The 12500-nt window shown below is 32.9% G+C and overlaps 2 non-coding genes across 2 annotated transcripts in view; both read left to right on the top strand.

Moving 5' to 3' along the window:
* Positions 1-102, top strand: part of LOC119559137 — a 179-nt gene extending 77 nt beyond the window's left edge. The window contains exon 1 of the ribosomal RNA XR_005220693.1: positions 1-102. This exon is cut by the window's left edge and continues 77 nt beyond it. This is a non-coding gene — a ribosomal RNA (5.8S ribosomal RNA).
* A 401-nt stretch (positions 103-503) lies between these two features.
* On the top strand, positions 504-4474 carry LOC119559133. Its single transcript, XR_005220690.1, has one exon. It is a non-coding gene; the product is annotated as a large subunit ribosomal RNA (ribosomal RNA).
* Positions 4475-12500: the final 8026 nt, after the last annotated feature.

The raw sequence follows: 12500 nt of genomic DNA, 5'->3' as shown, positions 1-12500 counted from the left end.
GACACATGAACATCGACATTTTGAACGCATATCGCAGTCCATGCTGTTATGTACTTTAATTAATTTTATAGTGCTGCTTGGACTACATATGGTTGAGGGTTGTAAGACTATGCTAATTAAGTTGTTTATATAAATTTTATAATGAAATTTTATAAGCATATGGTATATTATTGGATAATAATAATTTAATTATTATATTATTCATAATATTAACAAATATATGAAAAACATTATCTCACATTAGTAAATAATTTGAATGTGAAAAACGAAGAGAAATATTTTCTTTTTCAATCAAATAATACTGAGAAATGTCTAGCATAAAAAATTTATCTAGAATTGTCTCTTATTAAAGATTAGTAAATAGAAAGCCGTTGACAATATTATTATTCTTCGTTGATTCGTTAGACCAAACAAATGCCATACAAATATATAAAATATATAACGAATTTAATAAAATGTTTTATCATTATATATAAAGAATTAATTGCAAAAAAAGTTATACACAACCTCAACTCATATGGGACTACCCCCTGAATTTAAGCATATTAATTAGGGGAGGAAAAGAAACTAACCAGGATTTTCTTAGTAGCGGCGAGCGAAAAGAAATCAGTTCAGCACTAAGTCACTTTGTCTATATGGCAAATGTGAGATGCAGTGTATGGAGCGTCAATATTCTAGTATGAGAAATTAACGATTTAAGTCCTTCTTAAATGAGGCCATTTACCCATAGAGGGTGCCAGGCCCGTATAACGTTAATGATTACTAGATGATGTTTCCAAAGAGTCGTGTTGCTTGATAGTGCAGCACTAAGTGGGTGGTAAACTCCATCTAAAACTAAATATAACCATGAGACCGATAGTAAACAAGTACCGTGAGGGAAAGTTGAAAAGAACTCTGAATAGAGAGTTAAACAGTACGTGAAACTGCTTAGAGGTTAAGCCCGATGAACCTGAATATCCGTTATGGAAAATTCATCATTAAAATTGTAATATTTAAACAATATTATGATAATAGTGTGCATTTTTTCCATATAAGGACATTGTAATCTATTAGCATACAAAATTTATCATAAAATATAACTTATAGTTTATTCAAATTAATTTGCTTGCATTTTAACACAGAATAAATGTTATTAATTTGATAAAGTGCTGATAGATTTATATGAATACAGTGCGTTAATTTTTCGGAATTATATAATGGCATAATTATCATTGATTTTTGTGTTTATTATATGCACTTGTATGATTAACAATGCGAAAGATTCAGGATACCTTCGGGACCCGTCTTGAAACACGGACCAAGGAGTCTAACATATGTGCAAGTTATTGGGATATAAACCTAATAGCGTAATTAACTTGACTAATAATGGGATTAGTTTTTTAACTATTTATAGCTAATTAACACAATCCCGGGGCGTTCTATATAGTTATGTATAATGATATTTATATTATTTATGCCTCTAACTGGAACGTACCTTGAGCATATATGCTGTGACCCGAAAGATGGTGAACTATACTTGATCAGGTTGAAGTCAGGGGAAACCCTGATGGAAGACCGAAACAGTTCTGACGTGCAAATCGATTGTCAGAATTGAGTATAGGGGCGAAAGACCAATCGAACCATCTAGTAGCTGGTTCCTTCCGAAGTTTCCCTCAGGATAGCTGGTGCATTTTAATGTTATATAAAATAATCTTATCTGGTAAAGCGAATGATTAGAGGCCTTAGGGTCGAAACGATCTTAACCTATTCTCAAACTTTAAATGGGTAAGAACCTTAACTTTCTTGATATGAAGTTCAAGGTTATGATATAATGTGCCCAGTGGGCCACTTTTGGTAAGCAGAACTGGCGCTGTGGGATGAACCAAACGTAATGTTACGGTGCCCAAATTAACAACTCATGCAGATACCATGAAAGGCGTTGGTTGCTTAAAACAGCAGGACGGTGATCATGGAAGTCGAAATCCGCTAAGGAGTGTGTAACAACTCACCTGCCGAAGCAACTAGCCCTTAAAATGGATGGCGCTTAAGTTGTATACCTATACATTACCGCTAAAGTAGATGATTTATATTACTTGTGATATAAATTTTGAAACTTTAGTGAGTAGGAAGGTACAATGGTATGCGTAGAAGTGTTTGGCGTAAGCCTGCATGGAGCTGCCATTGGTACAGATCTTGGTGGTAGTAGCAAATAATCGAATGAGACCTTGGAGGACTGAAGTGGAGAAGGGTTTCGTGTGAACAGTGGTTGATCACGAGTTAGTCGGTCCTAAGTTCAAGGCGAAAGCCGAAAATTTTCAAGTAAAACACAAATGCCATACAAATATAATTATATTATATAAATCAAGCTAATTAATATACTTGAATAATTTTGAACGAAAGGGAATACGGTTCCAATTCCGTAACCTGTTGAGTATCCGTTTGTTATTAAATATGGGCCTCGTGCTCATCCTGGCAACAGGAACGACCATAAAGAAGCCGTCGAGAGATATCGGAAGAGTTTTCTTTTCTGTTTTATAGCCGTACTACCATGGAAGTCTTTCGCAGAGAGATATGGTAGATGGGCTAGAAGAGCATGACATATACTGTTGTGTCGATATTTTCTCCTCGGACCTTGAAAATTTATGGTGGGGACACGCAAACTTCTCAACAGGCCGTACCAATATCCGCAGCTGGTCTCCAAGGTGAAGAGTCTCTAGTCGATAGAATAATGTAGGTAAGGGAAGTCGGCAAATTAGATCCGTAACTTCGGGATAAGGATTGGCTCTGAAGATTGAGATAGTCGGGCTTGATTGGGAAACAATAACATGGTTTATGTGCTCGTTCTGGGTAAATAGAGTGTCTGGCATTTATGTTGGTCACTTGTTCCCCGGATAGTTTAGTTACGTAGCCAATTGTGGAACTTTCTTGCTAAAATTTTTAAGAATACTAATTGGGTTAAACCAATTAGTTCTTATTAATTATAACGATTATCAATTAACAATCAATTCAGAACTGGCACGGACTTGGGGAATCCGACTGTCTAATTAAAACAAAGCATTGTGATGGCCCTAGCGGGTGTTGACACAATGTGATTTCTGCCCAGTGCTCTGAATGTCAAAGTGAAGAAATTCAAGTAAGCGCGGGTCAACGGCGGGAGTAACTATGACTCTCTTAAGGTAGCCAAATGCCTCGTCATCTAATTAGTGACGCGCATGAATGGATTAACGAGATTCCTACTGTCCCTATCTACTATCTAGCGAAACCACAGCCAAGGGAACGGGCTTGGAATAATTAGCGGGGAAAGAAGACCCTTTTGAGCTTGACTCTAATCTGGCAGTGTAAGGAGACATAAGAGGTGTAGAATAAGTGGGAGATATTAGACTTCGGTTTGGTATCGCCAATGAAATACCACTACTCTTATTGTTTCCTTACTTACTTGATTAAATGGAACGTGTATCATTTCCTAGCCATTATACGGATATATTTATTATATCTTATGGTATTGGGTTTTGATGCAAGCTTCTTGATCAAAGTATCACGAGTTTGTTATATAATCGCAAACAAATTCTTTAATAAAACGGTGCATTTATGTATTTTTGATTTGAAAATTTGGTATAACTCCAATTACTCAGGTATGATCCAATTCAAGGACATTGCCAGGTAGGGAGTTTGACTGGGGCGGTACATCTCTCAAATAATAACGGAGGTGTCCCAAGGCCAGCTCAGTGCGGACAGAAACCACACATAGAGCAAAAGGGCAAATGCTGACTTGATCTCGGTGTTCAGTACACACAGGGACAGCAAAAGCTCGGCCTATCGATCCTTTTGGTTTAAAGAGTTTTTAACAAGAGGTGTCAGAAAAGTTACCATAGGGATAACTGGCTTGTGGCGGCCAAGCGTTCATAGCGACGTCGCTTTTTGATCCTTCGATGTCGGCTCTTCCTATCATTGTGAAGCAAAATTCACCAAGCGTTGGATTGTTCACCCATGCAAGGGAACGTGAGCTGGGTTTAGACCGTCGTGAGACAGGTTAGTTTTACCCTACTAATGACAAAACGTTGTTGCGACAGCATTCCTGCGTAGTACGAGAGGAACCGCAGGTACGGACCAATGGCACAATACTTGTTCGAGCGAACAGTGGTATGACGCTACGTCCGTTGGATTATGCCTGAACGCCTCTAAGGTCGTATCCGTGCTGGACTGCAATGATAAATAAGGGGCAATTTGCATTGTATGGCTTCTAAACCATTTAAAGTTTATAATTTACTTTATAAACGACAATGGATGTGATGCCAATGTAATTTGTAACATAGTAAATTGGGAGGATCTTTGATCACCTGATGCCGCGCTAGTTACATATAAAAGCATTATTTAATACAATGACAAAGCCTAGAATCAATTGTAAACGACTTTTGTAACAGGCAAGGTGTTGTAAGTGGTTGAGCAGCTGCCATACTGCGATCCACTGAAGCTTATCCTTTGCTTGATGATTCGATAATAAAGATGTTGCAAGCGGGCATAATCATTATGCTTGCTTGCAGCATCGCACGCCACTTTGTTTGTGGTGTGTAAGGTAGGGAAGAAGAAATATAAAAGACCTAAATTGGAAACATCAATATATAAGTAAATATTGAACAAACAAAATGTATCGTCATCTTATTAGTGACGCGATGATAAAGTGGCAAACATATTCCATGTATAAATATTCCTATGGTATTAAAATTCAAGTAAAGAGGACATATATAAAAGTTTGTATATATGGTTCATTCAATGGTAGCAGCGGTTGGTTGGTTGGTGTCTGCTCCTCTTATTGTTCAAAACTTATGTTATGGTAGCAAGTCTATATCGTCATATTATTAGTGACGCGAAAAAGTAGTGGCAAAACATATTCCATGTATAAATAAATATTCCTATGGTATTGAAATTCAAGTAAAGAGGCCATTCAAGTAAAGAGGACTTATATAAATATAAGTATATATAATGGTAGCAGCGCGGTTGGTTGGTTGGTGTGTCTGCTCCTCTTATTGTTCAAAACTTATGTTATGGTAGCAAGACTGTATCGTCATATTATTAGTGACGCGAAAAAGTAGTGGCAAAACATATTCCATGTATAAATATTCCTATGGTATTGAAATTCAACTAAAGAGGACATATAAAATTACTATCAATGGTAGCAGTGGTTGGTTGGTTGGTGGTTGGTTGGCGGCTGCTCCTATTATTGTTCAAGACTTATGTTATGGTAGCAAGTCTGTATCGTCATATTAATTATTAGTGACGCGAAAAAGTAGTGGAAATCATATTCCATGTATAAATAGATTCCTATGGTAATGAAATTTTCAAGTAAAGAGAGGACCATTCAAGTAAGAGGACATATAAAAAGTAAGTATATGTTCCTCCAATGGTAGCAGTGGTTGGTTGGTTGGCGGCTGATCCTCTTATTGTTCAAAACTTATTTTATCAATATGAGTTTGGCAATACAATAAAGAAGACCAATCTAATCCATATAAAACTAAATGTATTATATGGATATGCTTAGGAAACCCATATATTCATAAAAAAAAATTATGTATAGAAAATTATACATATATCTTTTATATAAATGAATCGTATGGATATCGCCTTATGGTAGGTATAATAACTTTTTAAGGCATAATAATGTATAATATAGAAAATATACATTGAAATATAAATGCATTTTTATAGATATGGCGGCATATAAGTGCCATATACACAAGAATAAATAATAGAATTTACCAATATATAATTAAAATGAGATATATAAACCTAGTGAGGGGCTGCACTAGTATATGAATCGTATGGATATGGCTTATAGGTATAATACCTATAAGGCATAATAATGTATAATATAATAAATATAAATTAAGATATGAATGAATTATATAAATATGGCATAGAAATGCCATATACATACATAAGAATAAATGGTAGAATTTACCCATATATCACTGAAACACGATATATAAACCTAATGATAGCTGGCACTAGTACTGTAAACATGCACGCAATAGTGCGTGGGGTAAAAAACTACTATAGGGAGGTGGTCGTTGGCGGGCCCCTCCTCGTATTGGTCAAAACTTATGTTATGCATATGAATTTGTCAATACTATATAGAACGCCAAGCATATCCATATAAACTATGGATATGCATAGAAATCCATACAAAAGTAAAAAAAAATTATGTATAGAAAAATATACATATATTTATATAAGTGAATCGTATGGATATGGCTTATAGGTATAATACCTATAAGGCATAATAATGTATAACAAGTAAATATACATTGAAATGTGAATGCATTGTATGGATATGGCATATAAATGCCATATATATAGAAATAAATTGTATATCAATGATATAACAATTATAAACCTAGTGAGGGGCGGCACTAGTGAATGAATCGTATGGATATGGCTTATAGGTATAATACCTATAAGGCATAATAATGTATAATATAATAAATATACATTAAGATATGAATGGATTGTATAAATATGGCATAGAAATGCCATATACATAAGAATAAATGGTAGAATTTACCCATATATCACTGAAACACGATATATAAACCTAGTGATAGCTGGCACTAGTACTGTAAACAGGCACGCAATAGTGCGTGGGGTAAAAAACTACTATAGGGAGGTGGTCGTTGGCGGGCCCCTCCTCGTATTGGTCAAAACTTATGTTATGCATATGAATTTGTCAATACTATATAGAACGCCAAGCATATCCATATAAACTATGGATATGCATAGAAATCCATACAAAAGTAAAAAAAAATTATGTATAGAAAAATATACATATATTTATATAAGTGAATCGTATGGATATGGCTTATAGGTATAATACCTATAAGGCATAATAATGTATAACAAGTAAATATACATTGAAATGTGAATGCATTGTATGGATATGGCATATAAATGCCATATATATAGAAATAAATTGTATATCAATGATATAACAATTATAAACCTAGTGAGGGGCGGCACTAGTGAATGAATCGTATGGATATGGCTTATAGGTATAATACCTATAAGGCATAATAATGTATAATATAATAAATATACATTAAGATATGAATGGATTGTATAAATATGGCATAGAAATGCCATATACATAAGAATAAATGGTAGAATTTACCCATATATCACTGAAACACGATATATAAACCTAGTGATAGCTGGCACTAGTACTGTAAACAGGCACGCAATAGTGCGTGGGGTAAAAAACTACTATAGGGAGGTGGTCGTTGGCGGGCCCCTCCTCGTATTGGTCAAAACTTATGTTATGCATATGAATTTGTCAATACTATATAGAACGCCAAGCATATCCATATAAACTATGGATATGCATAGAAAACCATACAAAAGTAAAAAAAAATTATGTATAGAAAAATATACATATATTTATATAAGTGAATCGTATGGATATGGCTTATAGGTATAATACCTATAAGGCATAATAATGTATAACAAGTAAATATACATTGAAATGTGAATGCATTGTATGGATATGGCATATAAATGCCATATATATAGAAATAAATTGTATATCAATGATATAACAATTATAAACCTAGTGAGGGGCGGCACTAGTGAATGAATCGTATGGATATGGCTTATAGGTATAATACCTATAAGGCATAATAATGTATAATATAATAAATATACATTAAGATATGAATGGATTGTATAAATATGGCATAGAAATGCCATATACATAAGAATAAATGGTAGAATTTACCCATATATCACTGAAACACGATATATAAACCTAGTGATAGCTGGCACTAGTACTGTAAACAGGCACGCAATAGTGCGTGGGGTAAAAAACTACTATAGGGAGGTGGTCGTTGGCGGGCCCCTCCTCGTATTGGTCAAAACTTATGTTATGCATATGAATTTGTCAATACTATATAGAACGCCAAGCATATCCATATAAACTATGGATATGCATAGAAACCATACAAAAGTAAAAAAAAATTATGTATAGAAAAATATACATATATTTATATAAGTGAATCGTATGGATATGGCTTATAGGTATAATACCTATAAGGCATAATAATGTATAACAAGTAAATATACATTGAAATGTGAATGCATTGTATGGATATGGCATATAAATGCCATATATATAGAAATAAATTGTATATCAATGATATAACAATTATAAACCTAGTGAGGGGCGGCACTAGTGAATGAATCGTATGGATATGGCTTATAGGTATAATACCTATAAGGCATAATAATGTATAATATAATAAATATACATTAAGATATGAATGGATTGTATAAATATGGCATAGAAATGCCATATACATAAGAATAAATGGTAGAATTTACCCATATATCACTGAAACACGATATATAAACCTAGTGATAGCTGGCACTAGTACTGTAAACAGGCACGCAATAGTGCGTGGGGTAAAAAACTACTATAGGGAGGTGGTCGTTGGCGGGCCCCTCCTCGTATTGGTCAAAACTTATGTTATGCATATGAATTTGTCAATACTATATAGAACGCCAAGCATATCCATATAAACTATGGATATGCATAGAAATCCATACAAAAGTAAAAAAAAATTATGTATAGAAAAATATACATATATTTATATAAGTGAATCGTATGGATATGGCTTATAGGTATAATACCTATAAGGCATAATAATGTATAACAAGTAAATATACATTGAAATGTGAATGCATTGTATGGATATGGCATATAAATGCCATATATATAGAAATAAATTGTATATCAATGATATAACAATTATAAACCTAGTGAGGGGCGGCACTAGTGAATGAATCGTATGGATATGGCTTATAGGTATAATACCTATAAGGCATAATAATGTATAATATAATAAATATACATTAAGATATGAATGGATTGTATAAATATGGCATAGAAATGCCATATACATAAGAATAAATGGTAGAATTTACCCATATATCACTGAAACACGATATATAAACCTAGTGATAGCTGGCACTAGTACTGTAAACAGGCACGCAATAGTGCGTGGGGTAAAAAACTACTATAGGGAGGTGGTCGTTGGCGGGCCCCTCCTCGTATTGGTCAAAACTTATGTTATGCATATGAATTTGTCAATACTATATAGAACGCCAAGCATATCCATATAAACTATGGATATGCATAGAAAACCATACAAAAGTAAAAAAAAATTATGTATAGAAAAATATACATATATTTATATAAGTGAATCGTATGGATATGGCTTATAGGTATAATACCTATAAGGCATAATAATGTATAACAAGTAAATATACATTGAAATGTGAATGCATTGTATGGATATGGCATATAAATGCCATATATATAGAAATAAATTGTATATCAATGATATAACAATTATAAACCTAGTGAGGGGCGGCACTAGTGAATGAATCGTATGGATATGGCTTATAGGTATAATACCTATAAGGCATAATAATGTATAATATAATAAATATACATTAAGATATGAATGGATTGTATAAATATGGCATAGAAATGCCATATACATAAGAATAAATGGTAGAATTTACCCATATATCACTGAAACACGATATATAAACCTAGTGATAGCTGGCACTAGTACTGTAAACAGGCACGCAATAGTGCGTGGGGTAAAAAACTACTATAGGGAGGTGGTCGTTGGCGGGCCCCTCCTCGTATTGGTCAAAACTTATGTTATGCATATGAATTTGTCAATACTATATAGAACGCCAAGCATATCCATATAAACTATGGATATGCATAGAAAACCATACAAAAGTAAAAAAAAATTATGTATAGAAAAATATACATATATTTATATAAGTGAATCGTATGGATATGGCTTATAGGTATAATACCTATAAGGCATAATAATGTATAACAAGTAAATATACATTGAAATGTGAATGCATTGTATGGATATGGCATATAAATGCCATATATATAGAAATAAATTGTATATCAATGATATAACAATTATAAACCTAGTGAGGGGCGGCACTAGTGAATGAATCGTATGGATATGGCTTATAGGTATAATACCTATAAGGCATAATAATGTATAATATAATAAATATACATTAAGATATGAATGGATTGTATAAATATGGCATAGAAATGCCATATACATAAGAATAAATGGTAGAATTTACCCATATATCACTGAAACACGATATATAAACCTAGTGATAGCTGGCACTAGTACTGTAAACAGGCACGCAATAGTGCGTGGGGTAAAAAACTACTATAGGGAGGTGGTCGTTGGCGGGCCCCTCCTCGTATTGGTCAAAACTTATGTTATGCATATGAATTTGTCAATACTATATAGAACGCCAAGCATATCCATATAAACTATGGATATGCATAGAAATCCATACAAAAGTAAAAAAAAATTATGTATAGAAAAATATACATATATTTATATAAGTGAATCGTATGGATATGGCTTATAGGTATAATACCTATAAGGCATAATAATGTATAACAAGTAAATATACATTGAAATGTGAATGCATTGTATGGATATGGCATATAAATGCCATATATATAGAAATAAATTGTATATCAATGATATAACAATTATAAACCTAGTGAGGGGCGGCACTAGTGAATGAATCGTATGGATATGGCTTATAGGTATAATACCTATAAGGCATAATAATGTATAATATAATAAATATACATTAAGATATGAATGGATTGTATAAATATGGCATAGAAATGCCATATACATAAGAATAAATGGTAGAATTTACCCATATATCACTGAAACACGATATATAAACCTAGTGATAGCTGGCACTAGTACTGTAAACAGGCACGCAATAGTGCGTGGGGTAAAAAACTACTATAGGGAGGTGGTCGTTGGCGGGCCCCTCCTCGTATTGGTCAAAACTTATGTTATGCATATGAATTTGTCAATACTATATAGAACGCCAAGCATATCCATATAAACTATGGATATGCATAGAAATCCATACAAAAGTAAAAAAAAATTATGTATAGAAAAATATACATATATTTATATAAGTGAATCGTATGGATATGGCTTATAGGTATAATACCTATAAGGCATAATAATGTATAACAAGTAAATATACATTGAAATGTGAATGCATTGTATGGATATGGCATATAAATGCCATATATATAGAAATAAATTGTATATCAATGATATAACAATTATAAACCTAGTGAGGGGCGGCACTAGTGAATGAATCGTATGGATATGGCTTATAGGTATAATACCTATAAGGCATAATAATGTATAATATAATAAATATACATTAAGATATGAATGGATTGTATAAATATGGCATAGAAATGCCATATACATAAGAATAAATGGTAGAATTTACCCATATATCACTGAAACATGATATATAAACCTAGTGATAGCTGGCACTAGTACTGTAAACAGGCACGCAGTAGTGCGTGGGGTAAAAAACTACTATAGGGAGGTGGTCGTTGGCGGGCCCCTCCTCGTATTGGTCAAAACTTATGTTATGCGTAAACATATGATTTTGTCAATACTATAAAGAAAACTTGTTTTGTACATACAAAACTAAATGAATTATATGGATATTGAAAAATAAATGGCATTATATCCATATAATGAAAATATACTTGTATTCTCTTATTATAAGAGAGAATACCGTATAGTTGGTTGGCAAAGACAATTGAAAATACCCGAATTGCAGATGATGGGTTCAAAAACTACTATAGGGTGGTGTAGCAAATAATATGAAGATGATATATCCATATAATGGATATACACTAGTATTCTCTTATTATAATAGAGAATACCATATAAATGGTTGGCAAAGACAATTGAAAATACCCGAATTGAAGTTGACGGGTTCAAAAACTATTATAGGGTGATGTAGCAAATAAAATAATGAAGATATATCCATATAATGGAATTATATGTGTATTCTCTTATTATATGAGAGAGTACCAAACGGTTGATTGGCAAAGACAATTGAAAATACCCGAATTAAAGATATTGGGTCCAAAAACTACTATAGGATGGTCAATGGGCCGGCCATCTACTATTGACGTGACAAAATACTGTCTGTCGGTAGAGAAGATATTAATCCGTCAAATTTGTTTCTTTATTCATTTATGAATATGAGACTTGGCTCCACGGTTAATATTTTAAGCCCAAAGATAATAATGTTGAAACAAAGGCCAAGGTTTCTATTATACATAGAATAACAAATTGTTTCCGAACTTTATCGTTAATCCAAATAAATAATTACAATTGAGGCAGGCTAATAATGATATATATTTTGTATTGATAATCTTGATATATATGTATATTGGTCTGCCATTATCACATACTGAGTTATGTGATAATTCCCTGCGGGGATAAATTAAAAGAGGTGTCCCTATATTAAAAGAAAATAATATATATATATATTATTTTTTCTAACGTACATATCATATATGCGCTCGGTTTTATATTATATATTACCAAAGAGTCTTATATGAATAT

The sequence above is a fragment of the Drosophila subpulchrella genome, unplaced genomic scaffold (genome assembly GCF_014743375.2).
Source record: "Drosophila subpulchrella strain 33 F10 #4 breed RU33 unplaced genomic scaffold, RU_Dsub_v1.1 Primary Assembly Seq178, whole genome shotgun sequence".
Classification (NCBI taxonomy): Eukaryota; Metazoa; Arthropoda; class Insecta; order Diptera; family Drosophilidae; genus Drosophila; species Drosophila subpulchrella.
Note: the sequence above shows the minus strand (reverse complement) of the source record. Positions and strands in the feature narration are given on the sequence as shown.